We start from the raw sequence: 22,813 nt of genomic DNA on the forward strand, positions 1-22,813 counted from the left end.
AGGGAATTCAGAAGGGCTTTCTTTCCTTCTCCGCTTAATTCGTGGTGCAACATTGAAGAAAGCTGTGTCTATCACATCAATCGCCTTATTTAATTCAAGCACGTATGTTTTTTTGATAATTTACCATTTTCTTATGAGAGCACCTCCGCTCTTTTCCCACGACTGACTCTTGAAAAATAACAGGAGAGGGATGTTCAGCGCCCGTAATTTGACTTTGTAAATTAATTTCGACAGATTTCCTTGTTTACAAGAGCAACTCTGATTCCAAGTAAACGGTGATCACGCTTTGACAGCGTACTTCATAATGAAAAAAGTCACGCGGGTGTTTGGGCAGCGTTTGAGAGTTCGGTGGCAACAGCACAAAGTAAACACAACTTGTCGCGGGAGCGTGGGAGCCGATGGGAAGCTCGGTTGAAATCACACGAGCAAACACGAACGAGGAAAAATGCCGCGGAATCCGAGGATGTGTTTTGGGGCCTTAAGGGATCCATTATTTCCGACGATGTGTTGAACACCTACGTGAGAGTTTAAGCATCCTTCGGTAATTTCTACCTTTCGCTCAGACCCTTGGCTATTCCGGGACCCGTTATTGTGTGGAGATAAAAAAAAAATTTTGGAAGCACTGTTTAAATAGTATATGGGTAATTAAGATAGATTGATGTTTCGGCGAAAATGAGGCCTTCCGGTAACATTTCCCATTTAATCCATGGCAAGGAGAGATTAGTGAGAGGAATTGGAAGGAGGAAGGGTGGACGTAAAGCCGGAGCCCGGAGTTTGCCTCGACCGTAAATTCGAGCATAATAGCTTGGATTGTGATGCCGCCTCGCTAAACACGGCATTTCTCCCGTGCTCGCGCCACCACCCCAGCTGGTCAACAACCCCAGGTTGGATCTGTCACGCGCTGCTCCCCGCTCAATTTTTCTCTTGGCTAACCCATTCATGTCTCCATAATTTATTGTTTTGTCATCGTTCATTATTCGTTTCATATCTTCAGCGCGGGGTCACCCTCAGTAGGCATTCACGATCACTTTCTCTTCAATTTCGGCCTTCATTAAGTGCCCAAATGTGTCCAATAATATATCCCTTCTTCTTTTCGCCTGCTTCCGTTGGACTTATTTCTTCATTTATTCTTCGGAAAAACTATCCATCAATCCTGTACGTGGAACTTCATCATATCTACGTATGTGTATTCAGACTTATTTCCTGAAGGTATTACGTGTATTCGCCCCTCTTCTTGGATACAAAAACTGTTTTTCACTTTTTCATGTGCCCTTCAGTATTTCGGGCGGTAATTCTCCAGTCGATGTATGTCACAGCTGGAAGCGAGGATTACGAGAGTGTTGCGCCTGAGTTCAAGTTGGCCCAGCTACGCCGTGATCATTGAAGCTCACGCACGTAGATAGATATACCTGTACCAGGTTAATCCTCTCGACTCCAGCCTCCCCATCGCCCACAAAGTAGCAAATGTCAACTCCATGATCATTCGGCTGTTCAAAATTACGCACTCTAAATAAATATGCAAAAATTAATTAAATACCATAAGTCAACCACTTCTAACGGCTGTATAGCCTTCCTGGAAGAAAATATTATGGAAAAGAAGCGTATGAAATCAGCCGTTCAACATGTCACGTGCTCCACGTGAAAAATATGGACCGGGCCTTTAATTGGAGGAGATTCTAAAAAAGCAGTTAAATGTATGCAAAGGACTATAATTTACACTCCAACCACGATGGATGATATTCCGAACAAAATTAAACGCCAATATGGCCCAATGAAGAATTTCGAAGTGCATGAAATAGAATATGACACTTGCGAAAGCATGCGCGGGGCAAAAGGGTAGACATTTCGAAACGTGAATGAATGAACGGCGTGCGTAGCGTGGATGTCAAATCCAATCCAATCTGGCGACATGTCCGGCGGAGAGCACCCACCGATGCAAATATTCTGCTCGAGTTCGAGATTACAGTACACCGTCTGGAAACGCAGAGCAGTGGGAAGTCATCGAGTGGAAATAAAAAGAACACAAGAATCCTCAAATGGTATAGTGCCACTACCCCATCCCATTCGTTCCCTCTGGACTTTCATCCCCCCCATGACGAACTCTCTCTAGAGAGAAAGAGCACCAGGGTCACCTACAAACCCACACCATCCCGAAATTCGTCCCCCTTTGGCACATTAAAATTGGATTCTGAAGTTTACCTGATGATAAGCATATATACTGCACTGTATTAAATTAGAGAAAATTGCCAAGGGTGTTTTCTTCATTCATACATTTTTAAGTTTCGCTGATTCCTGGAGTAAATATGCACCTATTGAAAGTCCAAATCACGACAGCAGTGGGTGGAATTAAAAATAAATGGGAAAGAATTATACAATTATTGTCAGTTGAAATGCTGATAATATTTGTCCGTCATTTAGACAAACTGATACACCACATTTAATTAAATATAAAGCACGTGTATGAGTCATGTATAAAGCATATGATCCCAAAGTTTATATCATAATCCTCATATGCATGGACCTGTGCGTTTCGCTGGCAAATGAGCATTTCCATCAGACCCAAACAACATTCGTCCGGCAGTAATCATTTCATCTTTTCACAAAATATCAATCAATCATTCAGCTTGATTTTCCATTGACGATTTATCGAGATCATTATGTATCCGTTCTCCTGACTGTTGGTTGAAAATATAGCTGTGGAGCCTTTAATTTTATGATTAGAAAATCAATAGCAATAACTGATGATATTCCAATGTATCGGTCCAGTGCCATCGCGTGAATTTGCATGTGATGCAAACTCGAGAGTTAAATGTAAAATGAGAGAGAGAGAGAGAGTCATGCATCCAGGCGAAAAGAGATCGTCTCGCTCGTTTTCTTTCAATTGAGGTGAATTCCTCCGACTCGTAGAGAAGATTATTGAATCCAACTTAGGTTTTATTCTAAATTGATTGCTCAATTAACTATTTTTAATTATTATAATTCTAATCCGTCGCACAGATAGTCAGTCAACTGTAACTAATCCGAATACAAACAAAATGAAATATTATTCCAGGATTACAATTTACCCTAAGACCGTGGGTTCATCAGTCTCTGGCATCATCAGATGTTATCCTTCTTGCCAACCAGAGGTGAAACCATGGTCGTAGAGGATAAATATCAATTCTGGAATTGCTGACCTTCATTTTGTGTTGTGCGATGAAAAAACCATTTCGTCGACTAATCTGAAAACAAAATGAACATTTTAAAATGTTGTTGATCGAAGAAAATTCGATTAAAAGTCAGTTTTTTTGTCGCGGGGAATTTAAACGCAGTGATTTCCAGTACGTAAATTTTGGACCTGAAATCAATTCTAAAATCAGTTGTAAATACCCAAGGAGAGATCAATCCATCCGATACTTTGGGCAAACTAAGCCACTCCTTCATTATCTTAGAACTAAGGACATGTGATCATGAAAAATGTTTTCTTATGAATTTATAAAAGTGCAATTGAACTTGACGAATCCAAAACTTACTTAACCATGGCCTACCTAACTGCTCCCCATATCCAGTCCCGACAAAGCCTATTTACCCATCTAAGGATATTTTTCATGATACAGAAACGACGAGAAAAATATTTACTCAATCGAGACATAGATCCTTAAATTAGATTCGCTGTTATTAAGAAGTACACAGATGGTCCGAGAGGTAGAGGTCTTAAAAAGAATCTCTCTTATGTCCAACATTTTTGGGAAAAAATATGATTTGAAGGTATTTTTTCTCCTTACCTTGAAAATTTTTCCATTACTTAGTTTAAGTTGAAGATAGTCAGTCAAAGCAAGTAAAAGTGATGAGGCACGAATTCACGAAATGTTTACGCTTACAATTTTTGTCAAATACAGGATGCGTTCCAAATGTAATGCAATTTAATCTGCTCTGAGTGGCACACCCAACAGTCCCCCAAGCCCAAATAAGGCAAGAATGAGCAAATCAAAAGTGAAAACAATGCTCATTGTCTTTTTCGACAATAAACGAGTGGTCCATGAGGAGTCTGTTCCTTAAGGACAGACAGTTAACGCTGCCTACTATGTCACGTCCTGGATAGACACCGAAAAAGGGTCATCAGGACGAGAAAAGACATCTCCGCTACCTGGGAACTCCATCACGACAACGCGCTACGAGTCCGCGAGTTCCTGGCCCAACACAAGGTGTCAACGGTGCCCCATCCGCACTCTAGTCCTGACGTCGCCCAAGCAGACTTCTTTTCGTTCCCTCGGATTAAGGCAGCCCTGAAAGGAACCCGTTCCTCGTCCATAGATGAGGTCCAATCAGCCGTGACGAAGACCTTGCGAGAGGTCCCCCGAAGACGCGCGTACCAATCATGGCTGAGTCGTTGGAAAAAATGTTCAGAGGCCTAAGGACAGTACTTTGAAGAATTTTAAGTGTTGTTACAAATCTGCTCAATAAATTACTTTTAAAATGTAATTGCATTACATTTGGAAAGCACCCTGAATCTCGTTTGCCAAACACCCTCGTGCAAAATTTCAGCATGGTTACAGAACGTTGCTGAACAGCGCGCTCTTGTTTATTTCGAATTACATTCAAAATTACTCATGAGAACGCCCATTAAGAAATTAAGTTTCATACTCGACCAATTCGCGAATTCTGAATAGATGAATGATCCTTATGTTTTTTTTTAAAGTCTGATGTGAACAAAGGAAAACGTTTGAGAAGGAGTGGATGGATGGCATCAATGGCGAGACGGGAAGCGAAGGTGATGAAGGCAGAAGTACTATCTCATGTGAAATGGAACAGGAGCCTTCGCAAGTGATTTGGTAAGGCGATTGCTCCAGCCTGCCTGCAAAGCAGTGCTGCCACAGTTCATTGTGAATTGTCATTTGTTTTAAACCCGACAACCGGAATGCTTGAGTTATTTGATGATGAAAGGTAAGAAGGACAGAGAGAGCAGATGACGCAATGACTTCCAGATAAATGAGAACGCTGTCAGATTGCGCGCTTCTTCAACTCTCTAACGGTTTCGACCTGATATCGGTGCGTTGTTAGAAATTGCGGTAAGAATTAAACTTTAGAAAATATGCAACCATAAAGTTTTTGGAATAAAAGAAAAGATGAGCAAGATGTAAATTACAAAATAGATGGGATAGAGTTAAGGGTTCGACTTGCTCTGAACTGCTCTGGTGCAGATAAACATTATACTAGTATGTACGTATGCATGTTGAGTAAATAAATAATATAATATTTTTTAACACAATTGCCTAATCTTTTATAGAAATGAAATAACATGGCATGACCCTTCGTTACCGTTCTTGGAACATAATAAAGTAGTACTGATATTACATAACGTAAGATTAAAACAACGATGGATATTTTAGGTGTCTTAGTCGAGTGTTAAATAGAAGCCCGTTTAGGTTTTTTGGAAAATTTAATGAAAGTGGGGGCATTCGGATATAAAAAGAGTTACTCGTAGTTGCTGAGGACACAGAGGACCCTGTGATTTAATTCCTAAACAATTCAAGAACCCCTAGAAGTAGAATATACTATGCTGAAAAATATGGTTAACTTCTGTTGTGTGAATAATACCTTCAGTGACTAAAGGCAAAAGAACATTGGGATTTAGTTTCAAAGAATTATAAACGATTCATTTATAAACGATGATCCTAGATAACCTTTAGTCAAGTTTATTTTTCATTTTTGTTATTTTGTAATACGAGAGAGTTATCCGTCCATGTTCTAAGGAGAGTGCAGGAGCAGAATTAGTTAACCCATCAAATAGGGCACCACAACTGAATAAGAGAAGATCATCAAATAAACTATCTACAAATTTGCTTGTACAACAAAAGGAAACAGAGCAAAAATATACATATATAATTGAGCAAAACAGATCTCAGAATAGAAGATGGAAGGAATGATAAATGAGTGAAGTAGCAGACAATCATTTAGGACATAGTTTAAGACAACCCCACAGGTACTCTTTAAATTAATTTGATAAAATTACGAGTGAATGAATGCATTAAATGTGACAGGGAAGAATATTGTGTTCACAGCCTGATACCAAATGGCTTTAATGCCACATCGTGCTCTAAGTAAGGTGTCGACAAACGTGTCATTGGAAGTCCTAAATAAGGTAGAAGGTTTATTAATTGCAAAAATAGAACTGACCATTTTTAAATTTTTTTCCGAAAAGGATATGGTTATGAACTAACTCAATAAAATATTTCAGGATGGTGTCGAAGAGAAATTCAATTACGGTTATTTTAATTTAAGAATTCGTACTCTTTTTTGCTACTATTATTAATATGAAAGAATCTATTTTTTCATTGCTAATTTTGCAGCCAAATCGAAAAAAATCAATTGGCTAATAAGGAGAAATTAAATATTTAAAATATAAATTTTATCAAGATCAGTTAAATAAAACATATGATACCTTTGAAAAGCCGATGAAAATAAAAAATGGTAGCAAACTGCTAAGCAGAAACAAACCGCGAATTTCGAAGTGTTCGATGTAAATTTTGTGACAGATAGGAATGATGCCACATCAATTCTATCGGTATGTACCTGTTTGCAATTAGAACTAATTATCAGAGTTAATATCGTATATAGAATACCCGGCTTGTTTAGCATAATTAGCACTAACTCCAGCTACAAACATCTGTTTGAAAGAGGGTATTTCACTGACATTTAGCTAATTTGAAAGGAAATTATCGATGTTGGCAGGGCAATAATAATTTCTCAATTATTTGGTCGTAAATTCTGAGTCACTAACTTCGTTGGTAAATTATAAGTAGGAACGCTACGGATGCCAATGTTATTCACTAGCCATCGCAGTATTAATTATCAAACATATTAACTCCTAAACTGTCTCCAAATACTTCAAATGTTTCCTGCGGTTATGCCTAAATATACCTAAGAATTGAAGTTGAAAAATCGAAACTTATAAATGGAGAGAGATAATACTTAAAAAACGTTTAAAAAATATAGCAGTGAAATTTGAATATAATTGAAGTGTATTTGCTTAAAAGTATTGATCTCTAATTGTGGGAGTGAGGAATGATTCGTATTGATCCAGCGCCTTATCTACTTATGCAAAATTGAATCATGCTAAAGGGAATCTTAGAAGTTAATTTGCACATATGATAAAATTGCCTCTGTCCCCATCTAGTTCTGGCTAACTATAACTACTAATAATGCTAATTTTAGCAGTGATAAGCATATTGAACCAGTGTGATATACGTGCTCGAATAATTCATAGGCTTTTCTTATCTTATACACAGGTGACTCAATCTTATTGTTTTCTACGAAAAGATTGAGTCACCCATGTGAGAACAAACTCATTTTTCAATTTATATTTTAGGCTCCTTTTCTTGTAATTCATATGAATTTTGTGTAAATTTAATTATAGCATATTGAGACACCAATATGGATTAATAATTCTAGCGTCCTTCAAAAGCTCACGATGCTGCGTTTCGTGCTATGTGTGCTATGCACAAGTGATTTAACTGTTTCATCGTCCCGCACCTTCAAGGAAAGGAAGATCACGGGGGAAGGCTCTACATTTATGGATGAGGAATTTTTATTACTAGGAACGATTAAATTATTAAAAAACATGTGAATAAAATAAAATGACTTCATTCTTCCCAATGGAGTTCAATGGAAATGAAATGGCTTGATGCTACAGAAAATCGTCCTCATTTTATGTCATAATTAAATAAATGACGAACACCATGGCGAACTCCCGAGTTTCATATCGAAGAAAGGTTAAAAACAATAGAGTCAGGATCTGCGACACACGAACGTAAGCCCAGGTGTAAAGAACGCGGTGCGTCTGCCACTATCCTTCTAAGATTGTGAATTGTTCAGGCAATCAAGATGCGCAAAGGAATGGGATTGGTTAAGGATAACCTGCTGAGAATAGATTTCACTCGATTTTAATCACTCGAGCACATTCCGTCGGGATTTTAACATATGCTCCCTTGTGTACCTTTTCCCGGGTCAATGTCCTCATGCAAGCAAGTCCTACCCGCACTCGCCTAATGTGCGAGTAAACATGGCGGTGTTAGTGGAAACCCTCGTGAAGTTTCCTGGAGCCCATAAAATCTCTTCTCGATAGGTTCCCTTCCATTCCATCAAACCGTCGCGTTTCATTGAACACTCGCAGATCCCGAGAGAGCGTGTGCGTCGAGACGAGTATGTTGGGGATCGGTGGGTGTGTGCGGTGGCTAACGTACAAGCTTCCCACCGAGAGGGCCCGGGTTCAAATCCCGGAGATGTTGAATATTTTTCAGTGGTATCACGATCCCTACTTGAGGTGCTTTGTGGAGAGCACTTTGAGTGAGTACGCCGTCCGTCGGAGTGGGCGTTAAGCTGCGGACCCCTAGGCGCCTTTCGTTATTAGAGTTGGCTAATCCTGACGCCGGGTTTCTCTCCACCCTTCATTCTTTCCTGTCCATCCCTAATGACCTCAGCTGTCGGTCGCCTCCCCTAAATAATACTACTACGGCTACGAGTACGTTCCCCCGTTCTAGCTCAACAACTTTGTGTAGGGTCTCGTTTTCCCGATAAGGTTACGTTCCTTGAATAACAAAAAATAAGAGATTAGTGGAACGATTGGTCGATAGTACGATGAGTCGATGAATGCCGTGCGATTAAACACGAACGAGCAAAATTTTCGAATCAAATAAATGCGTCCAACTCACATAATTGGACATTTGTCGGAGAAAAAATTTGAATTGCGATTCAATAATTGGGGTCAAAATGCACAAAACAATCTTCCGCGTGAAAAAATGAAGCGAAAATAAATTGCTTATGCAGTAATGTTTGTGGAAACGAAGGGCCGCGACATTGATTGATGCGAAATTACGATTTGGGATTTGAAATTACGCCGAAAATATTACCTCCAAAATACTTTTAAAGAACAATGCAAAATTGTACACCACCCACAGATATGTGGACAACATTTATCTAAATAAATTTTCGAATTTGCTTTCCCTGATTCATTGAATAGTAATTGAGAGACATCTTTTTTTGAGGCGGCAGCTTATTTCGTCATTTTGAAACTGATTGATCCCTGAAAATATACCCAATGCTTACAAGCACGAATGTGAACAAGGTGAGATAAGATTGCGTATAATTATCATGAAAAAAGCATTGGCGAAGATATATAGTATTCAGGTTTTTCCTATTCCTAAAAACCACGTTATATAGGAAATAATGGTTTATTCTATCGCTCAAACGATCATTCCGAGCGTTCTGAGCGGGTGGATGGCCTTATTTCCCGTCTACGGGAGAGGACGAGACGTTATTTACTTTGGAGATACGAAAAGGGTATGGATCGGCACGCGCCGAACATCTCTCGCGAGTCGACTGCGAATATGAGAAGAAATGGTCTCGAAAGAAGAAAAACATCTGACTCCTGCCACTGCGCGCACGGATGGGGAAAAATCAATTTAAACTTGAAAACTAAGAACTTAATTGTTATTAATTTCTTGACGTCGGGTAAAAATCTTCAGGTTTATTCCGAGTGCTCAAATAGGTGTACTACCTTCAATAATAATGGCACTATGCTTCGTTTACCGTTAACACCCTGCGACGACAATTATTGCATATGGTGAATCACATGCACATTGAAAAGGAACTTCTCTATCATTAAGGGAGAGTAAGAAGCTTTTCTTGGTACAATCAGTGCCCATTCAGCTTGTAAACAGACATTAAAATTCCCCTATGAATGCCTAAAAAACATAGGTAAATGGAGGCACAATTCAATGATTTCCAAGAAAAGAGACTCCCTCCCCCGCCCCAATTAACCCTGTGGCTGATGCCGAAAGAACAGCCGCAGGCCAAAGCTCACGGAACAAAGACACAAAAAAGAAGTGTCCGTAATAGAAAACCATTGTTAATTTTTAAGAGTAAAACGTCTTATCGCTTGATTTACCAAAGGGTTGATTCATTGCATTGATTCCCTTTAGAATATAATACAAAAATCTGTCAAAAATTGCTGTCCTGCCATGTCTCGCTTCATTGCATGGGTGAGGTGATATTCTTTAATTCATTGTTAAACTTACCACAAAATGCTTTTAACGCCAGAATAATTCTTTGATAAAGGAAAATAATTATTGCTAATGATTACTTTTCTGTATTAACACAAATGAAAGTCTGAAATACTTATGTTTAATCATAATTAATATTCTTTCCACTGACTCCTGTTACCTCTTGAAGTTGATAGAATTAATTTGAATTCTAAAATAAAATGTTTTACGTTGTTCAGTTTGTGTTATATTCAGTTACATTTGTTTCCCATTAGGAATTTACCGCTATGCATTAAAAGTTTCCTCAGAAATTTATTTTTAATAGGTTATCTACCGGTTAAGGTTGGTTTTGGATGGACGCAACTGCCAAATAAATACTTTGCTCCTCCCACCAAAACACAACCCAAATCCTACTCTAAAACAAGCCCCTCTTCATCTCTGTATATGTACTTCATCCCGTCAAACATTCCTATCCTATTCCTGTCCCATCCTCGCTTGTCAAACATTCTCCCCTCTATTACAGTCTTCAACATCCCACTGCCGATCAATAACCCCTTCATCAACTTTTCCTGCCTCCATAGGATTTCTCCCAACAAATCCCTCTCCTCGCCCACCATGCCTAGTATTTCCTCATTTGTTTTCCTTTCAGTTCATTTCAACTTCTCCATTCTTCTGCACACCCGCATTTCAAAAGCTTCCAGTCTAAGTCTATCCTCCTACTTCAATGACCACATTTCCGCGCCGTACATAGCTACGCTCCATATCAAAGTTTTTACGAGTATTTTCTTAATATCCTTACTCAAAGTCCCTGTCATCAACTCCCTTCTCCTTGTGAAAGCCTCTTTGCCTAGCGCAATTCTTCTCCTTACGTCCCTACTACTTTCACCGTGTTGGTCCAAAACACTTCCGAGATTCGTAAACTGTTCTACCTGTTCTAATTTTTGCCCTCCTATTTTGATGTTTACGTTAGCCTTTTTCTTTCTGGAAAATCGCATAACCTTTGTTTTATTTATATTGATTCTAATCCCATATCTATCGCACTGAATTTCCAATTCACTCAGCAATGCATGCAGCCCCTTGGCTGACTGACAAACTAAAGCTTGGTCATCAGCAAACCTAACTGATTTTACGAATTCCCCTCCGACTTTCATTCCCTGGAAGAAGGCCCTGAATACATTGGGGCTTGAAACCTACACAGATGCCACAGCAAAGTAGGGTGGATGATTAAGGCTGGTCGTATTACCTCGCCATTTCACTGCATCTTCACGGTTACCACCGAAATGAAGCATGAATCAATCATAGATTGATGAATGAAAGGCATCAGAGAATGATGCCTGATGAATGAAAGGAATCGTAGATTTCATACCTATAAAATACGTCAAAGCAAATCGCGACCCCAGGTGGTACAATAAAGACGTTAGAAAAGCCCTCCGAAAGCAGAGAATACTACACTCTAGGGTAAAGAGGGCAGGCGTGAACACATCATCCCCTGAGAAAAAACAATTATGGGACACATATAGATCCTCTAAAATTGAAACCAAAACACAATTACGCAGCGCCTTCCTGGGCTTTAAACGCAAAGTACTTTGCGAGCATTTGGACACTGACCGCAAAGCTTTCTGGTCACATGTTAGGGAAGTAAATGTGAGTAAACAAACCGTGGCTTGCTTAAGGGATTGTATCAATATAATTCATACAGACAGCGAGGGTAAAGCTAACATCCTAAATTCATTCTTTCAAAGCGTTTTCACGAACGATGTTGCCACCGCATATCTCCAAGAAACAATACATACTCAACCCATGGAAAAAATAACAGCGGACCAAGAAGGAATTCTCAAATTGCTTAATGAGATTAAACCCAACAAATCCCCGGGTTCCGAAAATATACCAGCTAGGGTGATAAAATATTTCAAATCAAATCATTACAGATAGCGTGAAAAAGGGAAATATTTTAAACCATTTTTACCAGAGCGTCTACAATAAAAACACAAACGCACTAAACGATCCTCCACATCCACCTGGGGAACATATGAGCGATCTTACACTGACCAAGCAGGGAATAGTACATCTGCTCCGTAGTATCAAAGCACACAAGGCACCTGGTCCGGAAAAAATACCTGCTAGAATATTAAAGGAATTAGCTGAAGACATTGTCCCGTTTTTACACATTGTTTTTCTAAAATCGATAGAAGAAGGCTCAGTGCCTCGCGGCTGGAAACTAGCCCATATAACTCCCATCTATAAAGGCGGCGATAGGGATAAACCAACCAATTACCGACCCATTTCTTTAACATCGATCTCTTGTAAAATATTGGAACGCATTATTGTCACCAATATTATGAGATTTCTTGAGAGTACGAAAATACTAATCCACAACCAGCACGGATTTAGGAAAAGCAGATCTTGCGAAACACAACATGGTCTCTTCATTCACGATATACTTAGACCGGGAGAAAACAACACACAAGTCGATGCAGTATTCCTGGATTTCAAAAAAGCCTTCGACAAGGTCCCACACAATAAACTGTTACATAAACTTAAATACTATGGAATCAATGAGAAAATTATTAATTGAATTAGAGACTTCTTGTCAAATCGCAAACAAATAGTAGTCATAGATGGGTTGTGCTCAACGGATAGAGATGTAACCTCGGGTGTCCTCCAGGGAAGTGTAATAGGGCCTCTTCTGTTCTTAATATACATTAATGACTTAAGCACACACGTTGGTAGCAATCTGAGGTTATTTGCTGACGACACGGTGGTATACAGGGAAATAAGGAGCCAACTAGATCGCGAGCTACTCTCTAGAGACTTAGACAATATCTTGGAATGGTGCAATAAATGGGGATTAACACTTAATATAGATAAATGCGCAGTTTTGAAATTTTGGAACAAAGGAAGCGAGGAACAGGATATAAACTACGAAATAGAGGGTTCAGTACTGACTACAGCCGATCAAGTTAAATATTTGGGGGTTGTTCTAACGCCACGCCTTTCATGGGGAGCACATATCAGGACAATATGCGGATCAGCTTTAAAGAAACTCGGCTTCATAAAACGGGTGGTGTGAAAATGTGATGAAAAAGTTAAAGGGAGGTGTTATTTCGCTCTAGTTAGACCTCATTTGGAATATGCCGCAAGTATTTGGGATCCTTGGGGTGAAAATTTGGCAAAAAGAATTAGATAAAGTCCAGAGAAAATCCGCTAGATTCGTTAAAAATAGTTATGATAAGAACACAAGTGTGACAGATCTCTTAGGGGATTTAGGCTGGGAACCACTTGAAGTGCGGAGAGAACAAGCGAGGCTTAGACTTTTAGAAAGGTTCAGAATAAACGAGTTTAACTATGACACTGAAGGAATTATAATGGCCCCACACTACTTAGGTAGATCAGACCACGAAGATAAACTAAGGGAGATAGATTCCAGGACAGATAGGTACAAATACTCATTCTTTCCCCGAAAAATCAGAAATCATAATAGTAAGAAACCGAAGTCACTTTAGAAATATTGAAAACATTGAATTTACAAGTCGGAGCAAAGTTAAACACTGCAAAGCTGTTAGGTATACTTTCAGGTGCATGTGTTGGTAGTTTGAGTGCTTGCATGTGTGTGGGGTCTAAGTGTCCTTGCATGAATGTATGCCATGTTTTTTTTGTTGATGTATGAATTTGTGGTTCTAGCATGCGGTTTTTTCCCTTCTACTTTACGGGTGGTGTCCTAACACCCCCGCCACACGCCCTTGCGGCGGCTTGCGGGGTATTAAGTAGATGTAGATGAACATTTAGCTCCAAACATTGCCCCGTACCTTTCATTTATATTTAACAAATCCCTCATAGAGTGCAAAGTACCTAATATTTGGAAAACTACGCAAATGACGCCTATTTTTGAAAGTGGTGACAGGGAGTGCCCCAGTAATTACAGACCTATTTCTCTCACTTGACAATATTAACTTTTTAAGTGACAATCCACACGGATTCAGGAAAAGCCGCTCCTGCGACACCCAATTAGGATTATTTACACATTTTTTACTTTTATCGGGTGAGAGAGGTAGTCAAGTGGATGCGATCTTTTTAGATTTTCAAAAGGCATTTAAAAAGATTCCCCATGGTAAACTCATTTATAAATTAAAGGTCGCGGGTATATACAAGGGCGCAATAAATTGGGTTAAAGATTTTCTTCCAGAGCGGGAACAGAGGGTAGTGCTTGATGGCGCTAGTTCCGACAGCGTTCGAGTCACGTCGGGGGTACCTCAGGGAAGTGTAATCGGGCCGTTGTTTTTCTTAATTTTTGTTAACGATTTGAATCACGAAGTAAAATGTAAAATAAGGACGTTCGCGGATGACTCGGTGATCTATCGGGAGATATCTGGGGATGAGGATCGTTTTATTCTAGCGCAGGATTTAGATTGTATTACTAAATGGTGTTTTAACTGCGGATTAACATTAAATTATAATAAATGTTCGGTGGTAAATTTCTTTAAGAGATCAACGGGATTTGCTTACAAATTAGCTGGAGTTGACCTAGCAGTAGTTGATACGGTAAGATACCTAGGTGTCACATTCACAAAAGACTTAACTTGGGGGACTCACATACGTAAAGTCTGCGGTCAAGCATATAAAAAATTGGGATTCATTAGACGCATTGTCGGCAAAAGTGACTCGAAGGTCAAGGAACGCTGTTACCACGCTCTTGTAAGGCCTCATTTAGAATACGCATGCAGCGTGTGGGATCCGAGTGAAAAAGGTCTCATTCGGGAAATTGAGAAGGTTCAACGCCGGGCAGCCCGTTTTGTAAAAAATTCCTACGATAAAACGCAAAGCGTCACCGAAATGCTCATGGATTTGGGGTGGGAATCATTGGCTGAGAGACGATTCAATGCAAGATTGAAATTATTAAATAAATTTAGATCCGCATGTTTTAGCACCGAGGTCTCGCAAATTATTCGTACTCCTACATACATTAGTCGCTTGGATAATGCATATAAAATTCGGGAAATAGATGCCAGAACTAGCCGACTCAAGGACTCCTTCTTCCCACGGACAATACGGGATAACAACTGCAGGGTTATAGATAGCAAACATTCCACTTGCCACCATCAGCGTCTAGGGAATAATTAGTTCTACTTAAATGCATGCTCTTCCACTAACCTAGTGTGTTTTGTTATAATAACCCATTCTGTCCGAATGACCTCATTCGTGTTCTGTTCATCTGTTTGTAAGTCCCCCTTTCAATCCCTCGTCCCTCTCCGCGGGGGCAAATCCCTGCTACCTGCAACGTTGGGTCGCATTCCCTGCCTTTTACAGCCTCCTCGGGGGGTAGAGTGTTTTGCGGTGCATGTTCGTGTGGTGGTGGTGTTTCACATTCTTGCTTGTTGTGTCCTGGCTTCCATGTTGTAGGATGGCTTTCGTGCTGCATTCAGGAGTGCAGTTGTTTGTTGATTTATGGTATGTGTTTGCATGAGTGTTGGATGAAGGGATTTTTGCATGAGTGTGTGCGCTGCTGAGGGTGCAATTTTCCATGTTGTTGTTTTGCATGTGGTATTGTTCCTTTGTACGGTTAGTGACCTAACATCCCCCGCCACACGCCCTTGCGGCGGCTTGCGGGGTATTATGTAGATGTAGAATAAATCACTTTCCTTCTTTCCTCTTTCGGGGAGATTTTTCGGATGAGGCCATGGTCCGACAACCGCGAGTTCGTCTCCTTTGTCCAAAGCTGATTTTATTTTCATCCTTTTGGCGCTCTATTATCAATATAACGTCATCATCTGACTGCCCCGAACGAATATTCCCCCCGATTGCTATTTTATGTTGATTGAAACGCATTCTCAGTCATAGGTATGCATTTAATTCTGAGGTAAAACAGTCATTAACGAGGTCTTTAATGTCAGCATCGCATTAATACTGGAAAATTCCTGTATAACATCAGTTTTCCATTTATGAATACTGACTTTAATTAAAAAATAAGACGAAGGGATATTCAGCACTAAGCACTAATATTGCTCACCTATTCCCGGTTTATGGGATTGCAACTGACAGTGATCAAATAAATAGCCACTTTATCCCAAGAGAAAATCACTATCGGTCTCATTGACTCTCGACTTCTGTATGAATAATAAATAGATGAATAGAAGGCGACTTTATTTCACATAAATAATATTCGCGAAGGAAATTGGCTCATTGCCTTGCCATCATCTCCAATCGAGTTTCCAATCAAACCATTATTATTTTGTCCTCCGATTAAACTTAATTAATGGCATTGCATTGATTAGCTTAACACAGAAAATGAATAAAAGACGAGAGGACATGCAGTATCATCGGTAGAGGAAATGAGAATCGAAGCAGGAAATTTGGTGATGAAGTTTTATGCATTTAGGCAGTTCGCCGCCGTCGAGTCCGAATGGGAACTTGCGAAGGTGGGTGAGAGGAGCATGGCATTTACCTACAGCATTGGATTCGATCGCGATGTCCCGATTGGATCGACCGGATCCCTTCCCCACTTCCGATTCCATAGATTCCGAATTCGGAGATATTTCACATCCGCACAAATTGAACCACCGCTCCTGAATCGTTCCCGCTGGATTGTTCGGGGAATATGCCGTCAGTGTCCCTTTAAGTCGCAATGCCGAGTGACCCCGCCACCTCATTCCCTTCCTCTCGTGACCATTACCCGTAACGTCCTATTAAAGTAATTGCGCCCCGACCCTCTGACCCCTCCTCACCTTCCCCTCTACCCATTCGCACCCTTTATCCCTCCCTCCCCCCCTCCACCCTCCCACCACATAGGTCGGCCGGCTCGAGATGAGATGGGCACGTGGCAATCTGCACCCACGATGAAAAAAATATTCAAAGTAGTTGAATGGAATGGAAAAATTACGATAATTTGTGTCGAACAATTGTGTTTATCGCCCACGTGGCTTCGTATCGGGCGATTTTTATCCACATTATAGTAACTGGGGAAGAAAGAAGTTGTGAATAGCGTAATCATCCGGACAGCCCTTTATTTGACGCTCGGAAACGACTCCCTCTCGAAAAAGCACCGAGTCGTGAAAAGCTACGCAAACAAAGTCTCCAAATTATCCCCACCGTGGTTTGAGAGAGTTGGAAGGTGGACTTAAGGATGAAATTGCAAGAGAGAACCCGAAAAAAGGCGAAGGGGGTGGATGGTATGGGGAATGGGATGCCCGGGAAAAGAACTGAGAAAGACGAGAAGATAAATAAGAACGAGCATTTCTTTGACTCGCCTGAAAATACTTCCGCTCCGAGGAATGACTTCTAATTCCATAATACCATCTTCCATCGAATTTTACTTTTCAAAATAGTCTTGACGGCTGCAAAACAATGGTATAAAACACGTAATGATGCAGCAGTGTCGATCGATATAACCGTCCGAAAGTCCCAGTTTAACACTATCACCTCCAGTAGAATATTCGACTACGATTCTAAGCATCTAAAATTATTTATCTCGACGAAGGAAACTCAGAAGCAACTGAACGATCGTGTAAGCGAAAACGGAACCTTTGGAATCATAACAGTGCGCCCATGTAACCGGTAGAATTTGACCAAGCAAAACGCTAGTTCTCGGAAATGCTCATGATATTTGACAGTCGAGCCAGACTAACGAAATATAACGGAATTCCCGTAATACGCGTATGTATTATAAATGAACGAATCCCGTTCGTTGGACTAAGAAAAATAGTCCCTTGAAAGAAGCAATGACGTAAATAATAAATAGGAAACAAGAGAGGAAGAGAGCGTTGTAAAAGGTGGTAATAATGGAATTGAATGAAGGGGTACAGAGAAAGAGAAGAGAAACATGGGAGGAGAATGGGCCAGGATATAGTGAGAAACAATTGGTTCTGGGGAAACGTTTTCACCATGTGACACTTTTCGCCAAGTCCAATCGTAACAAATAACTGGTATAGAGTAAATTATTTCATAAATCTGTTCATCGAATGCAGGTAAAACTATTTTCGGAAAAAGACTTCCTTAACGAAATGGAAATCAATGAAGTGACAGATTTTATGGACCTCGTGAATGACACACGTGGCGAAAATAATAAAGTTTATGAGTATAATGAACGTAAATCAATGCTTCAAGAAATGTTAAATCGGATTCCATGGCATTGATTATGCAGAGTGAAGCGGAATGAACTCCGTGATTTGACGAGTTGATTGTGAAAAAATCAACCAAGATAATTAAAAAAGGTTTCCATATTTGTAAATTAAATCTAAAGGTCTTTTATTAACATTAGGTTTTGAAAAGTATTTAATCCAGGTGACGACCTTGGTGGACGATGCACATGCTGAGTCATTCGAAAACGTTTTCGAAAACTCTTCTCGGCATATCTTGCGTCATTCCAGCGATGACATCTGTAATTGCCTCCTTAAGAGCTTCCAAGGTCCTTAGCTTAGCTTTGTAAACATCAGCTTTGTGATATCCCCAAAGAAAAAATCACCTGGGCTCAAATCCAGGGAGCGAGGGGGCCATGGAACACCCCCTCGTAAGGAGATCAGGCGGCAGGGAAATTGTTGTTCTTACGGGATTTGGCGTGGAGAACGGGCGGTGTGAGCCGTGGCACCACCATTCTAATGAAACCAAAAGGCTTCTGTGTGTAATATTACTCACCATCCCCTTCCATTTTGGGGAGTAAAAAGTACTCCAACGTCTCACAATAGCGCACAGAGTTCACAGTAAAAGTTGAACCTCGAGATTCAAAAAAGTAAGTCCCAATAGTGCCTATGGAGGACACGGCGCACCAAAGTGTCACTTTGGGGCTATGGAGAGGTCTTGGGTGAAGTTCGCGAGGGTTGTCAGTCGCCCACCAACGAAAATGTTGCTTATTTACTGAGCCGGAGAGGTGGAAATGCGCTTAATCGCTAGGCCACAGAATAGTGTCGGGTTTCACAAAGGTTAAGATTACATTGCAAGCATCTATACGTTTCATCCAGTCTTCTGGACTCAATTCTTGAAAAACCATCATCTTGTAGGGGTGTAAGTGAAGGTCAGAGTGTAAAATTCGCCTTTCCGTTCTGGGCGATATTCCAGCAGCATCAGCATGTATCCGCGCAGAGCGCGATGGAGACTGTACGATGGACGCTCTCACTGGCACGATGTTTTCAGATGTCCGCACACTTTTAGGACGCCCTGCTTTTCTCTAGGAAGTGCAGATTCTGTCACCCATGCACTAATAATCCATTTCCTAATAGTTTTAGCACCGGGAACCCTGTCATGACGAGTCAAACCAAACCGCCTATGAAAAGCCCTCTGCGTTGCCACCACACTATCATTGTTTTTAAAGAACGTTTCTACGACAAAGCCGCTACATCTACATCAATACCCTGCAAGCCACCAAAAAGGTGTGTGGCAGGGGGTGCAGCACCAGGAGGAAAGGGTAAGGGATGAGGGGGTTAGGGTTTTTCAAATGGATGGGGAAAGGTAAGGGGAACCTGCAAAAAAAATATGTAAATATTCTAGTATAACCATGCGCAGTCGCTACCTTGTAGGTTAATACTTATTATGTCGAGCCGGATCCCGGGCGATTTCGATTACAAGAATTCTGGTCTCTTATTGTTCTTGGAAAAAATGACCATTTAAGTCTGTCTGTCTTGCAGTCAATCTCTCTAATCTTATATTCGTGATCCCTCCGCCCGTAATACGTTGGGGTTCGTATTATGTTCTTGATGTCATCGGAAAAGGACCCATCTTTAAATGTTTTTAATAAGTTTAATCTATATTGTAAACGCCGCTGTGTAAGGGAATCCCAGCCTAAATTTTCTAGCAAAGTAGTTACGCTACTGCGTTGGTCATAGCAATTTTTGACAAATCTAGCCCCCCTCCGCTGAACTCGTTCCAATTCCGAAATTAAATTTATCTCTTCAGGATCCCATGTACTGGCAGCATACTCTAGGTGAGGCCTGACTAGGGCAAGAAAACATCGTTCCTTCACTTTTTCGTCACATTTATCCAGCACTCTTTTTTCAAATCCCAAGTTTTTATTAGAATGACCGCATATTTCCCGTATGTGCTTTCCCCAGGACAGATCGTGAGTAATTGTTACACCCAAGTATTTAAAGGAATCTACCCTCGCGATTTCTGTTTGCTTCACTTTGTAACTAAATGGGGGGTGTTACTCTTTTCCCAAAAATGTATTACTACGCATTTTTTTCAAATTTAATTCCAATTGCCATGTATCGCACCAGGTCTGGATTGCATTTAGGTCGTTAGCTAACGCGAATCTGTCTTCGCGACTTCGAATGTCCCCATAAATCACCGCATCGTCAGCAAAAAGACGGAGCCTGCTATTAACCACGGTACTGAGGTCATTTATGTTAATAAGAAACAAGAGGGGGCCTATGACTCTTCCCTGTGGTACACCCGACGTGACATTAACAGCATCGGATGATACACCGTCCAGGACGACTGTTTGAACACGATTTTTTTAAAATTGTCTAATCCAGCATGTAACACTCCCGTGTATTCCATAAGTTTCCAACTTAGCGAGTAACTTGCAATGAGGGACTTTATCAAAAGCTTTTTTAAAATCTAGGAATATCGCATCAACTGGAATATTATTTTCACCGGAATGCGTTATATCACGAACAAAGAGTGCGAGTTGAGTTTCGCAGGATCTACTTTTACGGGCCCCGTGTTGGTTATTAATCAATAAATCTTGGCTATCGAGGTACCTCATTATGGAACTAACAATGATGTGCTCAAAAATCTTACAGGAGATGGAGGTGAGCGATATTGGCCTATAATTACTGGGGTCCTCCCGGTCTCCATTTTCAAATCTGGGTGTCACAGAAGCTATCTTCCAGCCGCTTGGCACGCTTTCTTCTGCTAATGATTTCTTAAATATTATATCAAGATAAGGAGCAATTTCAGACGGCAGTTCTTTATACACGCGAGCCGGTATCTCATGAGGTCCCGAAGATTTGTTGGGGTCGATATTTTTAAGGAGTTACTCTATTCCGCGGGTGGAAAAGTCGATTGCATGCATTGGCTGTAGAAATGTTTTCGGAAGGTTCTCTGGTATATTCTGGGAGCATTTGTTGAAAATACCCTGGAAGAATGAGTTTAATATGTTGGCTTTATCTAAACTACTTGTTACTTTATCCCCTTTTTCGTTTTTGAATGAGTTTACGGTGGACTTTTTTCCCTGCACTTCCCTGACGTAGGACCAAAACATCTTTGGGTTATCGTTTAAATGTTCACCTAATTTTTTTCCTTTTGAATTCCGCTAGCGCCTTCCGGCAGGCCTTCTTGGCAGTGAACCTAGATGCTTTGTGATTCTGTGTGGTTTCGTTGATTTTATCAGGGGAGGAATCTATAACCGCGTTTTTCATTCTGGCATGGCACGCCCTTTGCCGTCTTAGTGATTTCCGAACTGCAGAGTTGTACCAACGGGGTTCCTTATTCTCTCTTATATATTTACTAGGTATGAATCTCTGTATTGCTGAACGTGTTATCGCAAGAAAATTATTCCAGGTATCCTCGACACTCCTGGTTTTGCTTAATTCGTCAAATCTAAGAAAGGAACAGTTTAACTCACGTTTTAGGCCATCATATGCAGCTTTATTGAATAAATAAATTTTTCTCTTAGGTTTGTTAACTTTTTCTACGCTTCGGTAAAATTTTGCGTTTACAGCCGTGTGATCACTAATTCCATCAATAACTCCTACATTTAAGACCCTTTCGGGTATATTAGTAGCTAATAGATCAAGAATGTTCTTTCCCTTTGTTGGTGAAGTGACTAATTGATGTAGGTGAACGTCAATAGGAGGGTCTTGCATAAATCCTTGTATTTACCTCCATTTATAAAACTGTACGAATCCCAATCTACTGTGGGAACATTGAAATCGCCACCGATAATTAGTCTATGCTCATTGTTGTGGGATGTAAAGCTTTTTATCTGCCTTTCTAGATCTAGTATTGAGTTAACGCCAGCGTGGGGTGGTCTATAATACGCACAGACATATATTCTTTTCGCACTGGGTATTTTTACTGAGCACCAGACACTTTCTATACAGTTATCAGGAAATAACTCAGCTCTACTGATGGTAGAGTTTTTTACCGCGATAAACACTTCTCCTCCGGCTCTATTCTGCCTGTCGTTTCTATAAACTGTGAAGGACTTGGGAAATATTTCGCTGTCTGCGATATCATCTGTTAACCAACTTTCAGTTCCTATAATGATGTCTCGATGCTCACCAGACCACTGCAAGGTAATTACTAAAAAATGGCGTTGTTTCCCCCAGCTAATGCCACTGCTCCCTCTCCGCTAATTTATCTGCGCGCTCTTCAGTGATTTTATAAAACAAGGTATTCTGCTCCACCCTTCATAAACTGCTTTGCCCGAATGCTATTCTACATGCCTCTCCGTCTATTGACGAATAATATATAATAATAGGTGATCTACCGGTTGAGGTAGGTTTTGCATGGACACAACAACCAAATTAATATTTACTTTCTCCTAGCAAAACACAATTCAATAAATTACTCTACATCTGGTCCCTCTTCATCTCTGGGCACTTCCTTCCTCCCTTCATTCCAGCCATCATCCCAATTCCTGTTCCTCCCCTTTCTCCTCGCTTGCCCAACATTCTCCCCTCTATTACTGCCTTCAACATCCCACTGCGTATCAATATACCCTTCATCCATAGAGAAATAATAAACACATTAATTAATTAATGAAAACGGTAAAAATGGAAAACGAGGGATTTAAAAAGTTCATCTCCTGTCCAAAAATTCTAAGAGAAATCACGACACTCGTATTAATATCCAGGAGAGCATAT

This window comes from Hetaerina americana, unplaced genomic scaffold (assembly GCF_022747635.1).
Source record: "Hetaerina americana unplaced genomic scaffold, ioHetAmer1.1.p SCAF_1, whole genome shotgun sequence".
NCBI lineage: Eukaryota > Metazoa > Arthropoda > Insecta > Odonata > Calopterygidae > Hetaerina > Hetaerina americana.